The 13,859-nt window shown below is 39.4% G+C and overlaps 1 protein-coding gene across 7 annotated transcripts in view; it reads right to left on the reverse strand.

Moving 5' to 3' along the window:
* Nucleotides 1–13,859, reverse strand: part of DGKB (diacylglycerol kinase beta) — a 378,030-nt gene that overhangs the window by 325,314 nt on the left and 38,857 nt on the right. For 4 of the 7 annotated variants that reach the window (XM_054273533.1, XM_054273531.1, XM_054273532.1 and 1 more), the window contains exon 1: nt 4,300–4,405. The exons of 1 other annotated variant lie outside the window; for it this stretch is intronic. The gene's annotated coding sequence lies outside the window, so the exon portion shown is untranslated. Of the gene's footprint in view, nt 1–4,299; nt 4,406–4,744; nt 4,768–4,910; nt 4,987–13,859 lie in introns of those variants that run through there. 2 more of the 7 variants (XM_054273526.1, XM_054273527.1) reach the window with 2 other exon arrangements.

Consider the following 13,859-nt stretch of genomic DNA (forward strand, 5'->3'; position numbering starts at 1 on the left):
GAAGAAAACACTATTTTTCCTTTCAGAAGACAAGACAGCAAAATATGCCAATTTCACACCACCTAAGATTTTCTCCTTGGCTCATACAGCTGCCTTACTATTTGCCATTCCTCTAATTCACTTAAATTTAGCTTCTCAGCTCTCTAAGACCACAAACATATAAATATGTCACTTCATTGAAAAGCCACATACACTTCAAGAGCACCCAGGATTGATTTCAGGTAATTTCCAAACTCAAACCAGTGCATAAATCAGAATTGTCCACCTGGGGAAAATTTAGACCAAAGAGAATGAATTTGATTCATTTCTTTTACTTTACACAATAAGCTCTAAAGGACAAAGGAGAATTTTCTATTAACTCTGAGTTTTCCCCAATGCCCAACTAAACCAACAACACATGGGAATGCTTCATAATAACCACAAGGCAACCCAAAAGGCAAGCAAAGCAGCATATCACAGCAGAAAGCTCACAGATTTGGATGCACAAACATAAACTTTTGTGAAAATTTTCATCACATCTCTTGAGATTATTACTGTTGCAAGAACTAGAGTGAGCTTCTTAGTTCAACTACTGAGCACTAGGCATCTCATTAAACGTCTAATGAAAAAAACCCTCAACATTTTCAAACCAAGTAATCAAAATGTGGCTGAAAATCAACCTAAAGATAATTAAGTCATTCATGGCATTTGTATGCCGCTAAATATTTCTGCCTCCATAAGAAAAGTTATTCTTAAAATCCTTAACAAAGAAGAAAGAAGTATCTAGAGTTCATTTTAGTCATGATTTACTACAGTAAACAACAAACATCTAAAAATAAAAAGCTAATCAGTCTCCAGAATTGGAAGTCTAGTTAGTAACACTGAATTGTCTACAACTACGTCCCCAACTCTGCTTCTCTTTGTTTTATTTACTTTTTAAAAAATTGTTTAGGGCAAAACAATAGTGCCAGAGTTGTACACTTACATTCCAAACATGTATTAAGGGGTAGGACAAGAAATAATTTAACAGTCTCCAAATACTTACATTTGTTAAGCTTTTAAACTTGTGGCAAACTAACTATATCCCTTCAGGGCTAAACTGCTGCAAACATTATTCAGAGAAGTCTTCTTTTCTTCAGAAACAATTAAAAAAGAAAATGTGTTCTACATTGCATAAAGCTGTTTTACAGGGTGTTTGGGGACAGCTACTCGTCTCCATTCCAACTAAATAAATATTTATTTCTCAACTTCCTGAATTAGCCTAAATACTTTACCTGCATAAGATCATTTTTATCCATAGCAAGAGCATTATTAGTGCACTGAAAACTAGGTCAGGTTGACAAAATCAAGATATCAGTTTCAAAGCCCAAATCTTTAATTTTTTTTTCACTCTTTTAGGCAAGGTATTAAAAATAACTACAAACATCAAACTCTTCTCAGTGGGACCCAGCATGTCACTTCGTCATCTTTCCAGTGCTGTCAATTTGCTGGTTTAGCTATAAAAGAAGTCTCTGAAGAGAAAATTATTAATGAAGTACTGTTATGAAAAACTGAAATTATAGACAAGTAGTTGTCTTAAGTCTTCTATTACTGTTACTAATTATTTTGTAAGTGCTACAGGAAACAAAAAACTGACTGAAGAAACTCACAGTGGAAGGTCAAGAGGGTCTTTACACGGAATTCTCGTCATAAAATGTTTGTTTCTAACCTTTTGTACCAACTTCTATTGATTAACCTGGCTGTGGCATGCTATAATTCTTCAGAGTAACACCTGGAACCTAATCTACACAAGTGTCAAAGAAATTGGGAATTACACCCAGAACAAGGCATAGTCCATATTCTTGATTTCTTTTTCACTTTAGAAAGTAATGCAAAGCTCGGTGGGAATTCCTGGAGCAGGCTGCAAACTTTACTTGAAAGGAACAAGCTTTCAGGAGGCCAGCATCCTTTTCCTTCCACAGCACTTCATGGTATTGATGTCTCTCAGATTTGACTGGGAGAACTTTATCATAACTTAAAAATAAACATAAACATCTTTCACAAGTAGCTTCTCCCTTCCACAGGAAGAATTCTGTCTGAAATCCACTCGATCCAGCATACCAAACACACTCCCTTCTAATTGTCACCACTCTTCCATAATTCTACATACAGATGAAAGTGTTTCATCATCCTCTTCTCATCAAGGCCTTAAAAAGACTTGTTAAAATTGTATGCAGAAGGCTTATGATCTAATAAAGGTCATAACAATTCAAAGAGAATGAAAGATCATGTATTATCCATACTCAAGGAGCATCTGGATGATGCTCTTAGCCAGCCACACAGTTTAGTTTTAGTTAGTCCTATGAGGAGCAGGGAGTTGGAATCAATGATCTTTTATATATCACTTGAGATATTCCATTATTCTATGCTATATGCTGTTAGTTTTTATAACACTAAATACGATGCATGACTTTAAGCTATTATCTTTCATTCTACATGTGCCACTCACAAGAACTCAGTGCTGCTGACATGCACACACAAAACACAAGAAGCCCAGTCCAAATACCCAGCCAGGTGACTGAAGTTTTCCAGCATTAACCTATTACTACCTTTACTCCCAAATGTGCTATTTACACTCTGCTTTATCAAAATCCTGTTCTAACAGGTTTCCTAAAACTCTCTTATTATTCCTGTTCAGTGATCTCATTCCACAGGCAAAAGGTACCTAGATGCATTCTATAGTGACATCTAAATGACAGTTCCAGAGCAGAAACAGGGCAGAACCTCCTTATAAGTAAAAACCTAATACCTAGTGCTCTTTAAAACAAATAACTTTATTATTTTCATACTGTATGAAGTCTTAAAAAATATCTGTTCATTCATGCATTGCTACTGAATATTGTTCAAGACACCTATAGGTGTTCAGAGAAGATGATTTCAGCTGGTACATAACTATTCATATACACTTCTTCCTTAAAAAGTATAAGAAAGGAGGTTTTTCCTAAACCTGCCTAAGAACAGCAACATCTGATGTTTGCAGGCCCCTAAATTAGATTAACAATTGTACCCAAATATTTCGAATTCACAGTGTAAAGCATATCGCTCCACAAACATTTCAGACTGTTGGATAACTGTTCCAGGTCTTCCCTGCCATGCTAAACAACAAAGTCCTTCTACCTCGACAAATGAACAAGAGACAAGAGAAGCCCCTGGAGGAAAGTGCTGATTTGTGATGCCCCACGTTTCTTGATGCTTGTTTTCCTTCTGTACTAGACAGACATTTCAGGCTCTGAGTAATACTGGATTAACACTTTGGGGAGATGCAAGGGACTTATTTCCTGTCACGTTATCCATAAGGCATAGCACAAGTCCAGTCATTTGGGAATGCACATTAGGTTCTGGCTATGGATTTTTTTTCCCGGACACATAATGACTTTCTAAATATGTGCATCATACCGTTCAAGTGCAAAGAAAAACTATTACCCTGCTACATTAGGTCATTTAACCTAAATGGGAGTAGGAAACGTCGAGTAGCTTTTATAAAAACTTAAAAGACCACATCTCCTGCTACAATTACTGGTTTTCTCCATCCTGTTGCATTGCCTTTTTTATTTTACGATAGGGTTTTATAAGATTTCCATTTTTTTTATAACCTTATATCAACCAGACAAAACTGCTTTTGTAAATTAATAAAGTTCTACCCAAATTTGTAGAAAAACAGTCAAACAATGAAGAACTGAAGACCCTACAATCTGCTTGTTTACCAGAAAAACAATACCTACGGTACAGTAATCTGATGAGAAAACCTTTAATCCATCTCCAAAACAGGACGCTCACAATGAAAAATGTAATTACATTCACCTCTGATAAAAAAAACTGTTCTTAAAAAAGAATCAGAACAACACTGGGCCACAAAACAAACAAACAAAAACCACCAAAACAAAACAAACCCAAAACACAACAATGACCTCGTAACATCAACGCGTAAAGTTTAAGAAGAGCAGCCTTTAAAGCCTAAGTTTGTATCTGCATCTTTTGTTTCCTGCCCTCGCTGTGTTCGCATCTGCCCTGGATGCCTCAGCACTTCACCGCTGTGAACCCGGCTATCAGGGGCAGCATCAGGACACTGACTGAGGTTGAGCAAAGTGATATATAGGTCGACGAGGCAAATTGGCAGTAACTAGAAACCAAAGCGACGCGTCGTGACAAATCCAACACACCGCGGTAAGCTACAACTTTCAGCTGAGCCCCTCCGCTACGCCCAGACACGCAGCGCGCACCGCGGCCCCCCCAGTTCCGCGGCTCCCGGCGCTCCGGCCGCCCAGCGACTCGCGAACTTACTGCAGTGCGATGCGGGCGGAGGGAGCGCTCGGCCCCGGCATGCGAAAGAGCCCGGCGCCCTGGGCAGCGGCGGGACCGGCCATCCAGCCGGGCCACCGCCAGCCACGGCGGCGACACCGCCGCCCTCAGCCCCCCGCCCCGCCCCGCCGCCGGCTGCCGCAGCCCAGCGCGCCCGGCCCGGCCCCGCGGGGTCACCGCCGCCCTCGGCCCCGCTTCTCGCCGCCCTCCGCGGCACAGCGCGGAGCCGGCAGCCGCCCTCCCTCCTCTCGGAACGGGCAGGCGCCTCCGGGCGGCGCGGTTTTAAGCGGCGGTGCGCCAGCACATCTCCCACCCCCTTCCCGGCCGGGCGGCAGGGGGAGGGGAGAAGCGACACACACACACACACACACACACACACAGAGACACCCCCTCCGCAGCCCCTCCCGCCCCCGCGCAGCTGCCGTACCTGTTGTCCAGCGCCCGCATCCCCCGGGCGCCGCCCGCCGACTGCGCGCCCGCTCCGCGCCGGAGCAGCGGTGCGGCAAGACCCGCGCAGCGCTCCGCAAAGCCCCGCTCCCCTTTCTCCGCCCGCTGCCCCGCGCCGAGAGGCGCTAAGCCCGTGCAACACTTACCCAAAGTTTACAGGCTCTCCCCGCCGGTGGCGACCGCCCAGGGCTGCCGGTCGCCCTCCCCGCTGCGAGCCGGCGGGGCTGTGGCAGCGGGCGCGGGCACGGAGGGCCGAGCGCGGCCCGCCCGCTCCCACCTGCCCGGCCGGAGCTGCCGCGGGGAAAGGCGCCGGGAAAAGGCGGCGGCCGGGGAGCGGCTCCCACGCAGGTGCGCGGGCACTGCGCCGCCGGAGCCCGCGGCTCAGGGAGCCGGGAGAGACTGCGCCCTCCTGCCACGGCACCGTCCGGTCCTCGGCAGCGCCGTGCCCCGGCAAGGCCGGCCCTGTGCCCGGCCCGGCAGCCGCCTCAGCAGCAGCCCGCCGTGCCCGGCTCGCCAGGCGCCGTCCGGCCGGGGCACCTTGGCTCAGCCCGCTCCGCGGAACGCCGCCCTGCGCCCCGCTTTCCTCCCGCACCTGTATCGGAACCTCTCTGAGGGTAGCAACAGCCCAGCTAGGGCCTGTAAGAATTTGCAGATTTACTCAGAAAGAAAAAATGAGGGACCAGAATACCTGTGTCATGGAAATTAATGTCCTTGTGCCAGTGCCTACCATTTAGAAATTCACAGAACTAGGGAGCTGATCAAACTTTCACTGACAGGTTCCCAGTGTGTTTAATGAGAGATTTCTGTGCACTACCAGCTTCTGTTTTCACCAGGTCTTGAGTGGTCACATAAGCCTCAGAACTTAAGCTGGGAACGTGATTCTATGTTTAATTATAATGACATTCATTTCTATTTATATTCACTTTGTTGATATATGGCACTAAAAGACTTGCTTTGAAAGATGTTGTAGGCAATGTAGATGATATTTAGTATATTGCTAATAATTTAATATAACAAATCCATTGAAGTTTGAAAATAAAAAATATTTACCAGCATGTTTTGGTTTCTTTTGTACATGTATCCATTCTTCCTTTCCAAAATGTTCAATTAAAGAGTTTAATTTTCATAAGACACAAGTTCTAGAAATTCTTGGACCCTCTTTATTTTAGGAACCATGCAAAACCATGCCAGCCTGATTTTGTTTATAGGGAGGTTTCTTAAAGAATTCCTTAATTCACCTAGTGCACTGAACATGGTTTCCTCAGCATAAATGGTACCAGCTCTCTATAAATTAGCTTCTCCACACCACCATTAAAGATATTTAAGTGTTTTGAATTAGCATATTTTCAAAACTCGTTGACACTCCAACTTTTTGTTTAACAAAAAAGTTCAAAAATTTACATGAGCTTCCTGTGTATAAGTAAAATGTAACTTCATGTTAAATAATGCCATAAGTACATATTTACACTATATACTCAGTGATAAAAAGGCATTCATAACTAAAATTTCATTTTGATGTGGTTTTGATTGTCTTAAATGAACTCTGATTGTATTCTAAATAATCCATTCAATTCTCTTCATATTCTCACAAAACCGAAAAAAGCAACAACTTTTTTGTAACTTTGGAAAAATATGTTCTCAGATGCATGGTATCATACCTATTAGTCTTTCAATTGGCATCCAGTAGTCAACCTTATAAATATCCTTCCAAATGCCAGCTTCAGTTGCACATGCCAAGTACTTGCCTTTAGTTCCCTGTGTCTAATCTATTGCTTTCCCTTTAAAACACTGATTTCAAGAGATTTTTTTTCTCCCAGGGGAGGAATTCAGTCCCAGTATATTTGAGCCTCAAGTTACTAAATATGGATCAAAACACTGAAATACAGTGAGTAGTTACTCAATTGTGATAAATCATTCCAGTGCAACACAAAATTTTTATAGGCCTTTCAATAAAATGTTACATCTCATGGTATGGGGCAGAGGGCAGGTTTTGAATCATGATATTGCCTTAAAAATTGCTTTGAAGCACTCTCAGTTACACATGGTCACATAAAAAATAAAAATTGCTGCAAAAATGTGATCCTAATTAAAAATACATTTTCTTATATTGTGCAGAATTTCCATATATTCACTTAACTTAGGCCTTTACTCTTCTCTTCTACTGTGTATTAAACCAGGGTCCAACTTCAGTTCCTATTGAAATGGCAAAGGTCCCACAAGTTCATTTGCAGTTTGGAATGACAACTCCATTGACCCTTGTAGCTTTAAAACTCCAAAGAAAAATTTGGAGATCTTATGACACAGGAAGAAAACTTAACCCCTTCATTAAACATTTCATTTGTTCTAGGAAAGCAACAACCCTCACACAGGTGCAAGCCAACTCAGTACAGCTGAGCTGTGAAAGATCAATGTAAAAGGTGTCAAACTGAAGGACCTAACATTAAGATTCTTTTTTCCACTTAGGAGATTGCCATCCATATGCCTACTTTTTAAAAAATTGTTGTATTATGTGCCATTTTGAGAACAGGTAGAGGATGGGGATAGATGGGTTATGGTTTGTGGCTAAGGGCTTCCTCAGCACAGAGCTTAGTGGCAGCCTTTGTGCATTAGCACATTTGCATAAGCATCTTTGTTCTGGTTTCAATACAAAGCTCCATCCTCCTGTTCCAGAAGCAGGATGCTGCCCAAACTGTATGTGCTCCTGTCCTCCCCTCCTTTAATCAAGCTCCTACCATAAGCAGATTAAAATATGCGAAGAGTTTGTCTGGTAACAGCTCACTCCCTCACAGCAAAGAAAATAACAGATGTCTAGAAGCCACAGCCAGAATTTTAAATATTAAATTTATTATACTATATACATAGATCTGTGTTTGGATATTTAAATGAATTTTGTTGCTAAGCGTGACTTTAAGTTGCTCATTTAATAAAACTATGATGAACTTGGAGCCCTACATTTTTATATGATTCATGAAAGAATAAAGAACCTAACTCAAGAATCCTAACAGAAAAATTATTCTCGGTTTTCAATATGTTTTATTTGCTTTTCATACACTGCAACAGTCATCTGCAGTTATAGTATATTAGTAGTTTTGAAATAAACAGAGTTCAGGCTTATAAAGCCGACTTCAGTGGTGGCATTACATCACAGGTGCAAACTATTGAAAAGTAGTCTGACTCCATGTAAAATCAGCTAAGGTAACAGCAAGCTATGTATAAAGTATTTTTCTGAATATATGGTTTTAAGAAATAAATGTAGTTCATCAAATTTCTTAAGGAAAAGATAAATCTTATCAAAATTTGATTCATCTACCTTAGAACATTTTTACACTATATGAAGAGTTTTGTGGAGTAAATGGAATTAAATGGGAAAAAAAAACTTTCTTCACAGTAATTCTATACTTCATGTGTTTTCATCAGCAAATGTCAATATAGAGTAGACTACATTGCTCCCTCCCAGAAACAGAAAATTCAGACAAGCAATCAGTAATAGGCATCCAAAGGAATCAAACCATTTCATCAGAAACAAGACCTTTCACAGATTATGCTGGTATCCCTTTACATTAATTATTGTAGTGATAACGATATACCATAGAATAGTATGTATAGTCCACTTGACCCATATACTTATTTACACAGTAATATACCTATACCTATTGACACAGTTGGGATGGGAAAAATTCTTGTGAAATACTCAAAATACCCAGAGGCATTTGTAGGTCTACAATCACTCACATTACTGATATTCTACATGCGTATATATATTCACATGTGTGTGTGTGTGTGTGTGTGTGTGTGTGTGTGTGTGTGTATAAAAGCTAGGGTAGCTGGAAGAAAATAAGCCACAGAGCATCCATTTCTACTTGAGACAATCAAGGACTGTTGAGAAACTAGAGGAAATTACATTAATCTGCTGAACTATTTTTCTGGGCTTGTTATCTTGTACACCAGATACTCTAAATGAGCCTTTAGCTATTCTTTCATTAATGCAATTAAGATTTAACACTGAAAGCATCTAAGTTCACACCTGGTGAATTAACACCGGCACACAAGATTATTTGCTTGATCCAAGTGCTACAGATCAGTCAGTCTTACTTCTGCCCTGGGAGAATCCTAGGCTACTCCTCTTGGAATACATTCTGAGTCATATGAAGGACAGCAGGATGCGTGGGAACAATCTACATGAATTTACTAAGGGTAAATCCAGCCTGATCAATTTGACTGTCCTCTGTGATGAACTGACTGAATATATGGATGAGAGAAAAATGGAAGTACCAGTGGATGGTACTTATCTTGGCTTTTGCAAGGCTTTCTAAGCTTATTCTCACAACAGTCTCCTGTCCAAGTTGGGACATAACAGACTGGATTGGTGGAAACTAGATGCGTGTGCAACTGGTTGGATGGCTGGGCTAAGAGCATATTGGTTAATGGGCTGTACTCTATCTAAATGCCAATAGGAACTGTCATTACCTAGGAATATATCTTTATATCTTTAAGGATAAAGGAGATGTCCTTACATCTTTATGAGAGACCTGAAGGACACAGAGGAGTCCTTGTTCTTAAAGTGTGCAGGTGAGAAGACTACTTAACCCCTGCCAAGGGTAGGACTGCAATCCAGAGGGACTGAGACATGCTGGAGGAAAGGTCTGACAGGAACCTTGTGAAATGCAAAGCCCTGCACTAGGGAAATAAAAACCCTCAGTGATGGGGCCTGGCTGGAGACCAGCTCATTTGAAAAAGCCCCAAGAGTTTTGTCAGACAGCAAGCTGAGCATGAGCGTTAAGTCCTCGTAGAGAAGAAAGCCAGTGCCATCCTGGGCAGTAACTAGAGGTGTTATTAGCCCCCTCCAACAGTATTTTATAGATCACACCTTGAATAATGTGTCATGGGGTAATTCTGGCTGAAAAGACTCTTAGGACATCTCCAGTTAGGATGAAATCAGATCAGGCTAAGGGGCTGAATTCAAAAGATGGAGACATCATAACTTCTGTGGGCAATGTGATTAGTGCTGGAGCATCCTCATAGTGAAGTTGGTTTTCCATATATCAGGCCTGAACCTCTCATTTCCACTTATGCCTATAGCCCCATGTCTTCCTCCCACGCCTAACTAAGAAGAGCACATCCCTGCCTTCTTGTTAAATGCCTCATTCATTTAATTCCATGGGCTACTGTTAGGTGTCCCCAAATCTAGGCTGGACAACCCTAGTGGTTATACACATTGACATATAGGTGCAGTGCTCAAGTCTCTAATGGGTTTGTCAGAGCTCTGGTTTCATAATATTATCTCTAGTGCATTAAAGGAAGAAATTACAAGTACAAAAGAAGTAAGGACAAAGGCAGTATAGTAGAGAACCTTTCAGTGAATTGAAAACTTTTTTTCCCTCACAACTTATTCTCATCTTTACCTTCCATGTACAGTTGGGGTTTTTTCCCTCTGTTGTTCCTACTTCAAAGAGGGACCTTGGCCAAACCTTAGGTCAGTGGGAGCATTTTCAGAGCTATAATGGGGCAATGGGTTGACAAGCTTCTAAAATCCACATGAAAGATACTGTTTGTTTTAACTGGATGCAGGAATGAGCCCTTTCCATACCAAATGAGAGATGTTTGCTCAGTCTGACAAGATATTATTTAGTTAAAGATTACTTGAGATGCAGATGTCTAACACCTCACTCATTCTGAAACGCTAAAATATAAAGACTACTGAGCTCTATACAAATATAGTACCTAACCAAGGCAGGAGGTATGGGGCAAAATGTGCTTACTGTCTGCTTCTGGATGTAGCGTTAGAAGAGTAATATGCATATAATTTTCACTACATTTCATTCTATATACATGCAGGATATAAAAAAGAAGCATATGGCTAGCAGACATCAAAAAAGATATTTATTTATATATTGCAAATATGCATTTAATTTTAAATTATGGTTTTAAGATTAATTATCATATGTATGTTTACTGAACTGTCTTAACTGTGTGAAAAGATAGAACATATCCTTGAACATTTGTTGAATTTTAACACATATGGTAGAATATCCTTGAACATTTGTTGAATTTTAACACATATGGTAGAATCCCTATTTAACACTCAATGACCAATGTAATTGTTACAGGAAGGCTTTTTGTTATAGTTTAAACTTAGTTCAATAACAATTGAGGCATAATATATTCCCTGTAATTGTTAAAAGAACTGATGGACAGAATTATTAAACTTTAGTTCATTCACAGTAATCATCTAGTGCAGAGGTCATTCATGTCAGTAAAATACAAAATTAAAGATATTGAGGGACTCCTGAGCCTAGAGTTTTTCTTCCTCTGTTTTATAAATTTCTTCTAGATTTTGCTTTGCTCACGTTGGTTATGTTAAATATCATGCATGCACATGTGCTTTGCACAGATGGATTAATGAAAAGCCAGCAGTGGGATGTCATGTCTTAAAAAATAAATATGTAGAAGAATTTATAATATTCATCTCCCTGCACCTTTTCTGATGAGAAAGACAGAAGTTAGCATAGCTACTGTCACCTAGATTCATGAATTGACAGAGGTAACATAGAATGTATGTCTGCCACAGAGGCAGTATTGAACTTCTGTGGATTATAATTAAATAAGTATCAGTACAGACATAGCTGACTAAAGAACTAATGAATCAGTAATGAAGAGAAAAATGGGTTTAATTCAATCTAGAAACTTCCATGAAAATGAAAAGCATTTGGTGTAAACCAGAGAAGAAAATGGCAACACTTTCCTGGTTGATGCAGCATAAAGAAAGACCAGAAAGGAAAAGGACATACATCAAACTAATGGTATTTCAATTTTCCTCAGCTTGAAAAAGCAGCCTATAAAAATTCAGCATCAGAAAAAGAACAAGAATTGTAATAAATTATTTTAAAGTAGGGTTGAAATTAAAAAGTACACACGTGCCTGTCATTCACAATATTTGAGTATAACTTGTCATAAAACCATCAAATGAACTAAAAGAATTCAAAATTTGCATTTCTAACTATTTAGACCTAACTAATAAGCCCTACTTCATTTGCATTTTCATTAGATGCCTTTAGAAGAAAAAATTTTTTGGAAAAACAACAGATAGGAAATATACTATGTTAGTAAACTAGAGTTATATATCAAACTCTATTAGCATGAGTATACCTAACTGGTGAGAACAATTAACAACACAATCAGCATCAAGACTTAGGGTTTGGGTAATATTATTCTACATATTCAAGAGGTAGTATGGCTGAAAATGAACAGAACTTAAAAGCTGAAATAAATTAGGAATAGTTAAGAAGAATTATCTCTAAAAGGAAATTGAAAAAAAATTAGTAAGAGATGATAGGACTAATTACATTTAATTACTTTAAAAGAAAGATTTTCCAGAGGGCTGATGGAATTAATTTGGAAAAGCATTTCCAAAAATGGCTTGTATCAGTGAAATTTAAGTAAGAAAAGCAGAAAAGGTGGGCTGAACAAGGGAAAAAAATAGGAGTACTTTTTCTTCAAGTTGGTAACAAGGAAGCCACCAGCAGTCTTCAAAAAAAACTTTTGTTGGATTCAAGGCAATCAGAAAAGAAGAGAAAACAATAGTGGCAAGTAGGACTACTTAGCACCTACTCTACATATAGGCCTTAAATCTCAGATTCTTATATAGTTTGTGGTGGAATGTAGGATTTTCCTTTTCATCATCCAAGTTTTGTTTTGCTGAAATGTCAGGGATATATTTGAATCAGTTGAACAACATATTTTATAACAAAGTAATAAAGGATATTTTGTTACATATAAAATAAGTAGACCCCTAAAGAATTTTACTTTTATATACTTGAGGCTGCTGTCTTTGCTCACTGATATATTTTAAAGTATTTAAATGTAATATGCAAATCAATGTTACAGATACTTCAAGTAACTTGGTTTTATATACATGTTTTGTTAAAATTTACTTTTTTCTACCATTAAAATGCTCATGTCATTTAGTATTTTGAACATGTATGTAACAAAAACTTATTTCACTCACTTTTCTGAAACAGACTCACATATGGCTTCCGGAAATATTTTAGAAATTTATCAATGTGGTTTTGCCTTTGTAAATAGGATGTAAACAAGGGCACTGTTTTTTGAGAGCAGCAGGATCCTGTGAGTAAAGCACTCAGTGATGAGCTTAGGTAATTTTGCTGTCTATTCTGGTTCTGCAATCAGTCCATTATTTGATGTTGACATCCAAGATCTACGCATCTAAAATCAGCACTGTGATTTAAGACTGCATTTTTAAAATCTTCCTTTAACATTACAAACCTCATGTATTCAGTCAGAAAGAAAAACAATCCCCATGTAACTAAATTTCTACTTTCAAAGATGTCCACAAATTTCTTATTTTTGTTGATACTTCATAGATCAATGCCTAGGCCACCAGTGGGCCATTTTCTTTCATATCCCCTTCAGGAGACTAAATATAATACACATTTCAATCATTCCCACTGTAAATACTCAATCAAAGTCTATACAAACCACAGCAAAATTGATTTTTCCCTCAGAAATAATGCCAGAAGTCAAAGAGGTAATGTTTCCAAAACTTAGCAGAATCTCAGAATGGTTGAGGTTGGAAGGGAGCTCTGGAGGACATCTGGTTGTACCCTCCTGCCTCAATCAGCATCACCAAGAGCAGATTGCCCAGGGTTGCCCACTGGTTACGTACATGACCTGAGTGGCCTAGCTCAGATTTCTCTTTCTGAAGCCTCACAAATCTGCAAATCTTCCTTCACAAGATAATTCATCATCCTCACTACCTGTGAATGCCAACCAATACAGAAAAGGTAACTCAGACAAAGCACAAGAACGGTACAGTACTGATGCTCCTACTGAGGGCCAAGAACTGGATTCCACCTTCTACTTCTTCTGGATTTCAGGATGCTTTTCCACCTAGGGGGTCTATAAAGCCATGTGATTAACTGAATTTTGATACAATAAAATTTCTTTAAATCAAAAGAAGTGACAGAGACAGATTCTGCCAAAAAAAGATTGAATGTTAAAATTCTATCAGACTGGGGAGAGGACTTTGAACTCCTTCAGAAAATGTTTGAAACAACTTCTTCTATTTTTGATCTTGT

Source organism: Melozone crissalis, unplaced genomic scaffold (genome assembly GCF_028551555.1).
Source record: "Melozone crissalis strain CALT ecotype California unplaced genomic scaffold, PUWL_Pcris_2 ptg000016l_1, whole genome shotgun sequence".
NCBI lineage: Eukaryota > Metazoa > Chordata > Aves > Passeriformes > Passerellidae > Melozone > Melozone crissalis.